At 45.8% G+C, this 15,058-nt stretch overlaps 1 protein-coding gene across 2 annotated transcripts in view; it reads left to right on the top strand.

Annotated features, from left to right (window-relative positions):
• Positions 1 to 15,058, top strand: part of MAP3K3 (mitogen-activated protein kinase kinase kinase 3) — a 1,347,292-nt gene that overhangs the window by 269,021 nt on the left and 1,063,213 nt on the right. The gene's annotated exons all lie outside the window — the stretch shown is intronic.

Below are 15,058 nucleotides of genomic sequence, written 5' to 3'. Positions count from 1 at the left end.
ACGAGTCTCGCTCCGTCCCTCAAGCCTATTCACAAGGCGGGCTTCGCGGGGAGTCAAAGTGTCTCTGCGGCCCTCGTGGCGAACCCCGGTGTGCTCTTGTCCTGGGGCCCGTTGCACGTCCGGGCTCTCAGCGCTACCCCCAGGCCCCTGTCAACACCTCCTCACCTGCGGGGGCCAGTCCGGGGGCACACCGACTTCAGCGAGGCCCCAGATCCGTAGTAGCTCCCAACCGTGGAGAAGGCTGTAAAAATATCACCAATGCCGTTGGGGAGGGTGGGGGGGGGGTAAGCCCAATGGCCACCCGAGTCTCAGCAGTTACACCACCCCTTCACCATGTCTCAGTCCCACAGGGGAGCCCCCCGGGCGTCGATGCCCAGGACCTAGCCAGGAGCCCGAGCTGCCTCTCGAACCCGGGCGTCGCCCTTAGTCCACCTCGATCCCCCGCGCCCCCAGGTCTTGGGGGGGTCACTGCCATCACTGAAGCTCACCTCCGCCTAATCCGGGTCCGTCGCGGGGTCCACCCGGCTCGGAGCTCCGACCAGTATCCCTCCGCAATCATATGCCGCAGCACCGGCCTTGATTAGGCGTCCGCCGGGCCAGCCTCGGCTCCACTCCAGGCCTCTAGGGAACAGGCCGCTCCACCACAGCTGCGCCCGGGGGAGGTGCTCCGCCAGGCACACCCAACGTCCTTCAGGTGGGGCCGATGCGCCGCCTCTGTCCCCCCGGCACCACAGGGTCGCCCGACAGCGCTGGCCTGGGTTCAGGCCCGCACACGAGTCTGGTGCAGATACGGGCCACGGCCCGTTCAGGAGCGTCTCTCACGCCGGGCCGGCACCTCCACCCCTCCGTCAGCCGCGTCGCTCGCGGCCCTTGTACAGTCGGCTCCGGCGGGGGTCCAGGCAGTCTCCCGGCAGTCCGGCCTGGGGAAGGCCGCAGTCCCCGTCCTCGCGTCCCCTTCTGGGCCGGCGGGACTCCGCCCTGTTCAGGCCAGCTACAGGCCTTGTCGCATCTCCGGGGCAACCAGCAGCTGTCCAGGCTCGTCCGGTAGGCGAGTTAGCCGTTTGTCGCTCCGCCGACTGCACCGCGGCGTTCCAGCGTCACCAGCCCCCATTATAAGCGCGGGGGGGGGGAGAACACGCTGAATGTAAGCAGCGGGCCTGCCGGGGTCGGAGGAGCACTCAGGGAACACGTCCTCTCACTCCGCCATCTTGGCGATCCCCCCGTATCTATCATTTAAAGGATTATTATACTGGCGACAATAGGGGCAAATCACCGAAAAGCCTGGAACGCTGCCGACGAGAATACTTTGCGGCAGATCAAGAGGTGTGTTGTTCGTATTTCTAACACGACGTACACGAAGAAACAAGTCTCTGTTTTCTTGGGAAGAAGAGGTGGACTGTTGCAATGGATTCACAGTTTTTGTGAAGCAATTCGGCATTTAAACCTCTCCGTTATCGTTGTCAGGCTGAACGCGACGATTCACCCAGGAGGCAGACCCACGCTGTTGGTAAAAAGGAGCGTGGCATTTGTTCCAGTTGTCATTACTTTTGACTCAATTGATTTATTTCGGCATTGACGTGACTAAGTGAGAGCGCGCTTTAACTTATACAGCAATTTCCTTTATGCGCGCTGTGCACGCACGCTGGCTCGAGCGCATCTTGAACTCTCCATGCATGCTCTGAAGCTCGAGCTTTTTTAACCACTGCCTGCGTCTACCGAACCTTGAATGAATGCGTTGAAGCTCGAGCGTTTGAACTGCGTGTGTGCTGATATTTGAGCACTTACCTGGTTTTCATACACTTTCTGAAATTCTTCAGTGCAACTCAGTTTATTTCACGTTTTAATTAACGTCATCTTCAACATCTTCGACTTTTTCTTGTATTTCACGATATGATAGAGAGATACTCACACTGCGCAAGCTTCATGTGAAAGCACACGATTGGCTCAAGCTTCATGTGAAAGCACAGGATTAGTTCCTACGTTTCCTGATTTTATTTACAGTACAAGGTCTACCTGTCTCTGAAACAAGCCCTAAGGACATTGGAAGCCATCCATACATGAATGAGAAGCTTGTAGTAGGTTTCATTGTTAACCCCTTCGATGCTTGTGACAAGGTCAACTCGTCATGGGTGTTACCTGCGCTGTGCTTATGATGAGTTGACCTTGTCACAAACAATGGGATTTTGAAAATTGCAGCGCACAGCGGGAATGTACTATAGCAAGGATGTGGTTAATATAGTTTTCCTTTGTTGTGTTCTGCACATCAACTTCAGTCTGCATATTTAATTGTAGTTGAACTAATAATATCATTTTTTTTCTATTTTGTATTTGCAGACACCCAATAACAATATATATATATATATATATATATATATATATATATATCTACAACATACTATATTACATTAGCATTTACAATACAACATACTAAAGTACATTAGTATTTACTAATGATGGTATTGTTGCACCAATGAATATTTATTTTTTTCTATTTTGTATTTGCAGACACCCAATAACAATATATATATATTTCTACAACATACTATATTACATTAGCATTTACAATACAACATACTAAAGTACATTAGTATTTACTATGGATGGTATTGTTGCACCATTATCTTTCTTACATAATCTAGGTGATCCTGTGTTAGAATGGAAACAGTGGAAAGATGGGCTTGAAGCATATTTAGAGGCTATTGGAGGTGAAGATTATACTGATAAATGTAAACTTGCTATACTTAGACATTCTTTAGGCGTAGAAGGAAGACGTGTCTTAAGTCTTCTACCACCTGTTCTTCTTAATGAAGATGATGAGGATATAGATGTGTATGACATGGCCATTTCTCAAACAGACACATTATATGTTAAAAAAGTTAATGAAGTAGTTTCAAGACATACATTTTTAAGTAGAGCTCTGTTTCATTTCTAAATGGTCTAAGAATTCTGGCTGCAAAATGTAATAAGTATGGTGATTTTCAAGATCAAATGCTACGAGATCAATTAGTACACAAGATTGGCGACTCTAAATTACAAGAAAAGTTACTAGCTGCGAAAGATCTTACTTTAGAGAAAGCTATTGACATTAGTCATAGATTTGAAGAAATGAAATTAGGAATGAAAGAGTTAGCTGCAAAACCTACTTCTGAAGTACAAGTTGTAAAGAAAAAACTAGCGATGTTAAATCAGATGATAAATCATCAAAGGATAGTGACGGTAGTAAAGAGAGATCAAAGTTTAATATTCAAAATGCGAAAAGAAACAATTACATTTGTTTTAAATGTGGAATACCGGGTCATTTAGCTTATGACAAATCTTGGCCAGCTATTGGACAGATGTGTAGATATTGTAGAAATAAAGGTCACTATTCCAGAATGTGTAGGAACAAGAACAGATTTACAAATAAACCTGCTCATGTAAAGGAAATAACTCAAGATCCTGATGATATAGATGAAGAACTGATACTGTGCATTTATGAAGTTAACGATAAAAAAAAAAAAGATTCTCTATTTTGTGTTATCAATATTGAAGGCGTAGACATAGAAGTCATGGCTGATTCTGGTGCTCGTCATACTCTAATTTGTGATCAATATCTTAATAAATTTCCCAATATAAAACTTTTGCCATCTGACATAAGATTGGTTGGTTATGGTAACAGACCCATTGATGTTTTGGGATATTTTGTTGCTAAAATACATTTTAAAGGTAAGAGCATTTCAGCTAATGTGTATGTTGCCAAAGAAGGTTCTTGTTTGTTAGGATGGCCACAGCAAAGGGATCTTCTCGATACTTTAAATCCGAATCATCCTGAACAGGTTTTAGGATACAGCAAATTTATAGCTTAGGTTGATGATGATAAAATTACTGAATGGGAGAAATTATTTCCAAATGTATTCTCATCAGAACTTGGTTTATTGAAGAATTTTGATCACAAAATAATTTTGAAACAAAATACTATACCCAAAGTTCGCAAAGTTAGGAATGTTCCTTTATCTATAAGACGAGCTCTAAAAGAAGAATTGGACAGATTATGTAAACAAGACATAATTGAAGAGATTGAATCATCCGAATGGTTATCTCCAGTCGTAGTCGTTCACAAGCCCAATGGAAAAATTAGAGTATGTGGTGATCTAAAATATTTGAATGAGTGTTTGTGGGTGGATCGGCACCCATTGCCAAATATAAATGAGATGTTTTCTGCCTTAAAGGGGGCCACAACATTTTCGACATTGGATTTATCCAATGCTTATCAAATTGCTTTGCATGAGGATAGCAAACCTTACACCTCTTTCAAAACTCCCGTATGAGCTTTTAGATATAAGAGGATGCCGTTTGGTCTGATACCTGCCTCTGCAGTATTTCAGAGAGTTATGCATAAATTGTTTAAAGATGTAAAAATACTTTATATTTTCAGGATGACATATTGGTTTTCGGCAACAATAAGCAAGAACATGCTGAGACTTTGTGTTAGGTTCTTAATATTTTGCAAAACTTTGGAATTACATTAACCAATGAAAAATGTAAATTTGAAATGAATTCTGTGGATTACTTAGGGCATAATTTAAGTTGTAAAGGAATATCACCTAAACAGAACTTAGTAAACGCACTTAAAGAAGCCCCAGAACCTCAATCTAAAGATCAGCTCAGATCTTTTTTGGGTCTGGCTGAATATTATGCCAAGTTCATTATTCTATTTTCAGATAAGACCAACCACATGAGAAACTTAATGAAAAAAAATCTAAAATTTGTTTGGTGTAAGGATTGTGCCACAGAGTTTACAAATCTTAAAAAAGAATAATCCTCCTCTTCTGCTTTAGCAACCTTTGACACGCGCTGTAGTTCTGTCATTGTGACTGATGGCAGCAATGTTGGTATTGGTGTGGTTTTGATGCAGAATCAGAATGGAAAACTTGCCACCATTGCTTTTGGATCAAGACCACTTAGAGATGCGGAAGTTAAATATTCAAGGTTGGAAAAAGAAACACTTGCATGCTGGTGGGGCATAGAATACTTTTGTAAATATGTATATGGTACCCCATTTAAGGTGAGGACAGATCATCGTCCATTGGTGGAGTTATTTACTACCAAAGGTTGTGGAAAAGCAACACCAAAGATTGCCAGATGGCAGTACAAAATGCAAGATTTTCATTTCAATGTAGAATACATTCCAGGTGCCAGGAACATTTTAGCGGATTGCTAATCTTGTTTACCGATTAAGGAGGATTGTGACCTGTCTGTGACTGATGAGGACATGGAGAGAATTGTATCCATGTATGTGGTATCAAATGGGTGCATCAAACAAGATGAATGGAAGAGTGCCTGCATGAATGATGAGGAAATCCAAGAAGTCATCAAATATAACCGTACTCAATGGCCATTTAAAAAAGATATGGATAAAGAATTGTTACCCTATTTCTATGTTGCCAATGAATTATCAGTCTTAGATGATGTGTTATTTTGTGGTGGACAGTTCGTGGTACCCAAGGATTTGAGGGAACAAGTGTTAGTCATGGCTCATGTAGGACATCCTGGCATGTCTAGTATGAAAAACAGATTACGGTCTGAATTTCGGTGGCCAGCCATTGACAGTTCTAATGAGTCTAAAGTTAGATCTTGTGTTGAGTGTGCCATTAGTGATAAATCACAAAAAGGTATCAATTATGAGAAAGCTCTGGTTTCTATACCAGACAAAGTATGGGAGAGAGTATCTCTCGACATTGCTGGTCCAATATGTTTATCCAAAAGTCCAATGTAGGTTATTGTTCTTATTGATCAATTATCCCAGTGGCCAGAAATAAAATAAGTTCATCACGTTGATTCACATACAGTAATTCAATGTTTAAATGCAGTATTTGAAAAGGAAGGATTTCTTAAATCTTTGGTTACGGATAATGGTGTGCAGTTACGGTCAACTGAAATTTAGGATTACTTGGATAAACATGGAATTAGTCATTTACGAACATCTGTATATTATCCACAAAGTAATGGAATTGTGGAAAGGTGGATAAGAGTTTTGAAGGAACGTATACAATTGGCTTTAGCCAATGGGAAAAATTATTCTCAAGCACTCAAAGATCTAATGTGGAATTATAGAGTTACTCCCAGAACGGCAGGTGATATTTCTCTGTTTGAGAAAATGAGGGGTAGGAAGGCTGTTTGTGATTTGAACCAGACGTGGATGATGGAGATGAGAAACAAAGTTGATCAATCTAAAGGTGGCCATTTAATGAAAAACAAATTTCATATCAAACACATATGAGTTCCAAGCTTCAATTCCATATTGAGGAATGGGGTTCGTGTGAAGAAGGGAAGATTAATACAATCTGGAGAATTCAAGTTTTCTGCTCCCATGGAAATAGTCAGAGTTGGGCTCCAAGTAGTAGAGTTCTCTGATGGTAATGTGTGGAGCATGAGCAAGGTGGTTAAAGTGCCTAAGTGTTTATGCCCTAATTTAGATACATCTTCTGGATCAAGGGATGTTTTGATTAAACAACAAAGCAGTGAGGAGTCAAATAAAACATCTGCTTCAAGATTGAAATCCAAACCTACCTGGTGTAAAGATTATGTCATGTCATGATCTATAAATGTAAACCATGTGTCCATGTCCCATGTTGAACACACTGTTCTTGATGGTATTATTTAATTCTGACTACTACTTATGCTATTAATTGCATATCATTTTTGTCATGCTATTCTATCGTATTTTTTTTGCAAACGTGTTATAGGTTTAATGATAGTTCATTTGTGTAATTTATTTTATCATCTTCGTTTAATTGTAAATGTATTAACGGTAGGGGATGTGTGGCATCTTGGCCAATGCTGACTGATGGAATCTTGGGCTAGAATCTTGTGATGGCTCAGATTTCCAGCTTGTGTCAGTTGGCCCAGGCTTTTCCCGTAATGAGCTGCTTGTTATTTATGCTCAGATAAATACTATGTTTAAACCCTTAATCCTCGTATCCATCATTTAAAGGATTATTATACCTACCCAAGTGTTCAGCTCCAGTTAACATATCCGACAATGCAGCCGAGCAGCAGAACAAGTCCAACCTGGTGTGCAAGTCATACAAGTGCGAATAATAAGAATATTCTCTGCGGTGTGTATTCTGCAATCTCCAAGTATCCAACAAATCTCACCCCGTCACCCAGCTCCTAAGGACCTTTGCCGTATTTTATATTCCACCAGCTGTTCAGCATTATTATACATGAAAACCTCTCGCCACCTCCCTCCCTCCCCCCACCCACCCGCGAAAGCAAGCTAGATCCTCTGGTGTACAACAACAATCCCAACCATAAAACTCCCCAACCCACAAGCAGTCTGACAACTGTCAGCTTCCCTAACTCACAGTATTACTGCATAACAATTACCCACAACAGATAGTTAAGGCACCAGGTTACAGGCACCAGCGCCTACAGGGGAGTGTGGTCTTCTTGTTCAAAGTGTTCAATATTGTAAGAAGGAGGTAGACTTCACAGCCTGAAGGGCTGTTCCAACCCCGCCCCAGATGCGCCAAACCAGAGTTACACCCAGCCCTCCGCTAACATCGCCATACCCTGTAGTACAGAAAGAAAGACACATCACCAATCACATAAGTTCATCTACCGTTTGGGGGGTCACTACCGGCATTGAGCCACTATCGACTGGGGAGCCATCTGACTCAGAGTTCTCAGTTTCATAATTTGCCTCTGATTCTCTGTCCAGGGAGGTGTCCCTGCTACGCATCATGACGAACACAGCACTTCTTCTCTCTCCCGTGCTGTCCTAGAAGGACTCGGCCTAGATGTAGTCTTACGTTTCTCACGTCTCCGCAGTCATTTCCTCTGGGTTGGCTGTTCGGGCCGACTCTCCGTGCTCAGTTTAGAATTCCCTTTAATTCTGTAGGCCTCAACCCAGTCCCAGGCATACTTGGGGTCTTCGCAAAAATGAGTTTTGCCATCCAGCATTATTTTAAGTCTAGCCGGGAACATCAAAGCATACTGGATCCCTTCATCACGTAGTGCCTGCTTCACCTCCAGAAAGGAGGTACGGTGCCTCTGGACTTCCATGTAGTGTAATCTGAAAATAAGGACACTTTGTTGTTGTCGACCATATAGGTACAAGAGCAGGTCACTGTCCCGGAAGTGAAGCAATCTGGCCCCCACTGCGCGCAGTGGTTTTCCAGGAACCGGTGGCCTCGCTGGCACCCGGTGTGCCCTCTCCAAGGTGTAGAATTGGGAGCTACTACCTCTCGGAGCCATTTCTCCAGGTACCGGACCATGTCTCGCCCATTCCAATCTTTCCGGAAGCCCAAGGACCCTCACATTATTTATTCTGTTGCGTCCTTCCGCGTCTTCTGCCCGCCTCTCTAAGGTCGCAACTTTAGTGGTCAAGTCCCCGACCTGAGCAGCGAGGGCTTAATGTGCAGGAGTAAGCGTTCCCAGGGATTGTTCGGTTTGTTTCTCCCTCTCTGAGAGCTTAGCGTGTTCAGCTGTCAACAACCCCAGGGACATCGCCACCATACTGATGTCCTGGTGCAGGGTCTCCTGTGTGTCGGCGATATCCTCTAGGATCTTAGCAAATTGTTGGTGAATGGGAATGTCCGGTTGGTCTCCTGCGCCGTCAACCTCAACTGCGTGAGTTGCAGGTTCCTCCAATTCCTGGGGCGGGCATGCCTGCTTCCCCCTAGGTTTCCCCATGTGCAGCACTACTTGGGCACTTGTGGAGGAATGCAAGCGCTGCTCTCAAGGAGGGTTTGCCGCAGAGGCCATTGTCCCCAGGCTCCACCACTCAGTTATGCAACCAGGGTCACTAGGGCTCTGTGCGCCACAGCCAGGCACCTCCCAAGTGTGTTTGCGCAAATACTGAGGCGGGATAGGGAACAATCTTGTCACGAAGTATGCACAGCTCCCACAGTCCACTCCCAGCGAGCCAGGGACCCCAGGCAGCGGGTCAGCCTATCAGTTAGCAAAGGAGCAATCCCAGGCCAGTGCCTGGTTAGAGATGATACAGGCCCATAAGTGTCTCAGTCTCAGCCCTCCGCCACAGCCAGCTAACACTCACGTCATCACAACAACGTTACCTCATAACGCCGTCTCAGCTACCAAGAGGTCATCCAAGAGGACATCCAGCCCCAGGTTCCACCCCCGGAGGAGGGAAAAGGAAAAGCCAGAGGGGGGCCTGTAAAGTGACTGCCCCCAGAAGATGTGCACCAAACAGCAGTCACATTAGGTGGTTATCGGTCGCCCAGGGGGTCTAGGCAGCTTCACTCTCTTGCCTGTCCCCACTCACTGCGGCAAGTGCCTCACCACCGGTGGTAGGCATGTGTGCTCACCCACAGCTCAGGGAGGCAGCACACATACGCGTCCTATAGGAGCCCTCATGCGTCTTCCCTCTCCATACCAGGGGACGATTCCAGGACAAATATACTCGACTCCACCGGCACAGGCCGGATCGCACCCTACCCCCCCTGCGGGTGTAATCTGTAGCATTCGCCCAGGCAGCACTCAGGTCATCACAGGAGTCGACCCCGCTCCGCTTCTCAACCACACAGGCCGCCGCCTCTCGCCGAGTCAAGCATCAGAAGGGGTAGGCGGTGGTCGCGGCCCACTGTTCTTTACTCCTCTCAAGGTCCGCGGGTCATCCACTGTGTCCAAGCAGTCACCCGCTCCTCCAAGCACGTCGGTGGGGGCCCGTAGGGAGACAGGATAGCAGCCTCCTCTCTGCGCCGAAAGCCGACTTTCCTCGTTAAGCCGACATTACCACCACAGCGCTTCTAGGCCCCACCAACATTACCGTGGTCTCCGGTTGCAGTCCGGGGTTCAAGCGGCACCGATGGTCAGCGCACAGGGTCCTGCTGATCTTGCCCCTAGAAAAGCACCTCCTGGCACGGGCGGAGTCACCGTTCCACTCGATTAATGAGCAGGCTGATGCGGAGCTCTCGGCTCTCGCGTCCGCCATCTTCGGATGCGAAGCCACGCCCCTTAGCCAAGTACAATCATGTTCTATGTGAATGACCCACATGATCTTGCCACATGTTCAATCAATCAATCAATCATGTTCTGGATGATATGAAGGATCATTTCCATGAGCTCATTTTAGCTGGCCAGAATTATTTCTACCATATTATCAAATCAGGTCTTGATTCCACGGATTCAGTGGCCCATGCTAAGGGCACTTCCATCACCATCCAGAGGCATACTTGACTCCCCACTTCCAGCTTCTCCACAGATGTCCAGCCTACCTCATGGACCTTCCTTTTGATGACCACCACTTTTTGGTAAAAAGGCTGACTTAGCCTTAGAACGTTTTAAAACTAGCAAAGCTCACTTGGTCTGCAGCTCCTGTCTCCAAAAAGAGCTTACTGCCAGTTTTTGGGCGTCCCGTCTTCTTAAGAGGGTCTTCCTTTTGTCCCAGAGAATGCCAACTTCAAATCCCAGAACAGCCCCATATCAAACAGTACAGAAGTAGAAGCTGGGGTAAGGGCAGTGAATCCACCTTGCAACCCTCCTTCTTTTCCTCCTTGTCCCCTCCTGCACTCTAGGAAAACAGGCCTCACCCAGAGCCTGTGGGAAGGCAGGTGTCTCATTTCTTTCTGGTCTGGTAGGGCATTACTTTGGACATGTGGGTCCTTCACATCATAGAAAAGGGCTACACACTTCAATTTCTTCAGGCTCCGCCCCACATCCCGCCCCCTCCTTCTCTGTGATTAGACCACTTAGCTATTCTCCAGCAGGAAGTTGCAGCTCTTCTCTTGAAAGGAGCAGCAGAGTTAGTGCCAGAGCAGAAAGGGACCAGGGATGATTGACCAGTTACTTCCTCATGATCAAGAAGGACGGCAGTCTTCTTCTCATCCGGGACCGCAGGGACTTGAACTTTTTGCTCAAAAAGGAAAAGTTCAATATGCTGACCAGAGCTCAAGTTCTGCTGAGGCTGGAGATTGGATGGTGTTACTCGATGCATATTTTTTCACTTCTCTATCACAAAAGAAGTACTTGTGATTTGTGGTGGGTTCTACGCACTACCAGTTTGCTGTACTTCCCGCTGGCCCAACATCATCACCTTGAGTCTTCGCCAAAGTGGTGACAGTGGTTGCAACCCATCTCAGAAGGTTAGTCATCCCCATTTTCAAGTATAAGGCAACTGGCAAATCAAAGCCAGCTTGCCGGAGTTGGTGTCACACCATCTGCAGTCGACAGCATCTTTGCTGTATGATCTGGGTTTTCCATCAACAATCCCTAAACTCCCTTGCTGTCTTCCTAATGACTCCAGTTCATAGGGTCAGAACTGAACCAACCCTTTTTCGTGTCTTTCCCCCACCTCAGAGGATAACCAAAATCCAAGATCTGGTTACATCCCTTCACCAAAGCGTGAACGTCAACAATCCTGGGAGTCCTCTGATTCTTAGATCAGGGGCATTCTCCTAGTTACACAAGCATGTTTGCAGTCGAGGGCCCTGCAGGGGCTTCAGTATGGGGGCGAACGGTCAGTTTGCATAGTAATCTCCCTCAGCACTGTAGTGCAAGTAGCTTGCTGCAGGAATGAGGCGAACCTGAGCTGCAGGATGGTCGTTACTCTCCCTCTGACCATATCTACGGTGGTGACTGATGCTTCCACACTAGGGTGGGAAGCCCATCTGGAAGATTTGGAGATCAGAAGCCTCTGAAGAGCAGGTTCTTCAAATCAACCTGCTGGATCTGCAGGCAATTTAACGGGCCTTCAAGACCTTCCTTCCCTCCACCCAAAGTCGTTCATCCAGAAAATGATGGACAACACAATAGCAATGTGTTTAGTGAATAAGCAAGGGCATTAGAGTTGAGACTGTGGTCCAGTGACCCACCGCCAAGGGAACTGGCTCGACTCCAATTACATAGTGGGGTCTCTGAATGTCAGAGCCGACAGACTGAGCTGGCGTTATATTGCTGATAATGAGTGTCATGCTCAGCAGAGGTAGTCCAGGGAATCTTCGCCCAGTGGGCACTCCTCAGGTGGACTTGTTCACTTACTTGGAAAATGCTCAATGCAAGCAGTTCTTCTCCCCCAGTATCTGTTTTGGGGTGCCTTGAGGGATGCTTTTCAGTTAAGGTGAAACTTTCAGCTGCATTACACATTTCCTCTTATATCCTTGATTCCTTGTTCACAGGATGATTCGCCAAGACCAGGCCCCAGTCATTCTCACCACTTCAGATTGGCTGAGAAGAGTGTGGTACATAGACCTTCTGCTTTCTCCACATGCCCTCCACTTCGCCTTCCTTTCAGGTTGGACCTTCCCTCCCTCTGTGCACTCCAGTCTCTGAAAGCTCCACCTACATGCTTGGAAATTGAACCGCGACAACAGAGTTCCTTTCAGCTGTGACCAGAGGTAATTAACATAATTATGCAAGCATGCTGCTCTCCACTAAGCCTGATTACTCAGGCAGATGGGGCAATTTTGTTGCATTGTGGGCAGACAATGATGCAGATTCCTTGCGGGTCAAGTCTTTGCAGGATCTGAAAAATGAGCTCTCCCTTGCTCAGAAGGGTTGGTCAGTTGGCACTGTGAAAGGGTATTTTTGCTGCTTTGTCTACATTCCTTTGTCTGTCAGACCAGTCGTCTGTTTTTAAGTGCCCTTTTCTTATGCTTTTCCTCAGAAGTTTGATAAATATGCATCCTCTCACTCCTTTTGTGGGTTTTCCAGTGGGAATTGAATCTGGTTCTTAGGTATTTGATGGGTTCTCCTTTTGAGCCCCTTAATAGTTGTACTAAAGAGTGTTAAAATTCAAAACAGAGGGCCTGATTTAGATTTCTGCAGACAGGTTACTCCGTCAAAATGGTGACGGATATCCTGTCTCCCGAAATATAAATCCTATTATATCAGATGTGATTTATATATCGGTGGACGGGTTATCCGTCAATGTTGTGACGGAGTAACCCGTCTGCCGACATCTAAATCAGGCGTAGAGTTTTTAGTTGCTGTCACTTCTGCTGGGAGGTTTAGTGAACTGCAAGTCCTTCCTTAAACTCTTTCTATCCTGATAAGTTAGTGTTTCAGTCTAGGGCTGTTTTCCTTCCTAAGGGGGTGACCCCTTTCCATTGTGGGCAGTCCCTCACACTTTCAACCTTCTATCCTACTAAAGAGGAGGAATGGTTACATCTGTTGGATCCTAGCCTGGCAGTCAATTACTATCTGGATTCCACCAAGTATTTCGACTGAATGACCATATTCTTTACGGTATTGTGGTGCCAAAATAAGGTAAGGCGGTGCATATGGGATCACTGTCATGATGTATCACCGGCTGCATTCATACTGGATCACCCTTGCATTAAGACCTGCTACGCAATAGCCAAGAAGGATCTTCCAGAATGCATTAGTGTCCATTCAACCAGGGCTAAGTCTTCCACTTCTGCCCTTGCCAGGACTTCCTTTTGCAGAAATATGTAAAGCAGCGACGTGGGTGGCTTTGCACACCTTCTCCAAGCACTACTGCCTGGACTCTGTGGTACGCTGAGACTGACAGTTTGTGAGGTCCGTTCCTCATCCATCAACCGTCATCCTGGGTAGGGTATTCCTATGAAATCTGTTCTGTAGGTGAGGAATTAGCAAGTAGAAGTATCCATCAGAAGAAAAAGTTACCTGTGGTAAGACTCTTTCTGGTGGATACTCCTACCTAGCTGCAGAGGCTTGTACAGGCATAGTTTCCTGTTCTTTATCCACCGCCTTCTGTTTAGCCGCTGGAATAATCATATTCTGGCATGCTTGCCAGGATTGCATTCATTTTTGTGTTCCATTAAGGAAGTTAAAACCTGGTTGAGAAGGAAACATTTCACATTCCTTCTGTAATAACTTCTTCAGCTCTTCCTTCTGGCATGCTGTGAATTGAGACTTTTTCAATTGTTACTGCCAGGATACCAGGGTTGTGGTATTCAGAGACATGCTGTTCGCAAGTTGATGCAATAAGTCTTCCTAGTCAACTTTCAATCAGGTTGTTCAATTCGATAAAGGACCCGCTGCAGCACATCCTTTAGATGGTATGGTTGGTGCCAGTAGTACACCTTTCCCTGTCCTTCTACCTGGAATTTTGATAGGTGCATATTGGCAGGATAAAGGTTCTTAGCCTCCTATCAAACCAGGCTGTATCCTTCTTGTGGGGGTACTTGCATCTCTGTTGTTACTCCATAGCAGCTGCATCAGCATTCTTCTGCAACCCTTCCCTGTAAACCTTGGTGTAACAGTGAGAAAGGTAAGAACCTTTCTAACCTGCATACATCGCAGTTCATTCCAGGGAGTCAGCATGCAGGCCTGTGCATTAGGGGTAATTATATTGTTATCTATGTGCGTGCTAATGGTGGCTTATAGCAACCATGGGGGACTCCAATCTGCTCGATGGAAGGCTGGTTCTCTTACCCACCCGAAACCACCTGATGCCGCAACTGTGGGAACTGGAAGGGAAGATGACAGTATTTTGGTCACCTTTGCCTTATTTCCTAGCAACAGGGATCTGCGAGTCCTGCAACAAGGCTCTGTGGCAGATGGAGGTCTCGGGGCCTTCATGGGTCTATATCTCTTAAATCTCATCATTCAATAGGACAATTTAAAATTGCTGTCTCTTAGCCTCACTCTGCTGACCCCAACTGTTGATGGATTGGTTGGTATCTCTGGATAGCAAGGACGCCTGTTGCCTCATAGGGATCCTCCCGAGCTACTGGCATTATCCCTCAAATCACTCTGGGTCCCAACTATTCCAGTTTGCAGTACTAACATTTCTTCTAATGACCGTTCCACAAGTGTTTACCATGGTGGTGGCGTCACTATAGTCCTGATTTAGATCTTGGACAACGTTGACAGATATCCCATCTGCTAAAATATAAATCTCATATGATATAATGGGATTCATATTTCGGGGAACGGGGTATCTGTCACAGTTGTGACTGAGTAACCCGTCTGCCAAGATCTAAATTAGACCCTATATATTTCTGTAAATTGATGACTTGCTGCTGAAGATGTTAGTCACAGAACATCTTCAGTGCATAATGAGCTTTCTGCACCACTTGAGCTTTTCCATCAACTACTTTAAGTCTCAGTTCCTCTCCATGCAGAGGCT

This window comes from Lissotriton vulgaris, chromosome 5, assembly GCF_964263255.1.
Source record: "Lissotriton vulgaris chromosome 5, aLisVul1.2, whole genome shotgun sequence".
In the NCBI taxonomy this organism is placed as follows: Eukaryota; Metazoa; Chordata; class Amphibia; order Caudata; family Salamandridae; genus Lissotriton; species Lissotriton vulgaris.
Note: the sequence above shows the minus strand (reverse complement) of the source record. Positions and strands in the feature narration are given on the sequence as shown.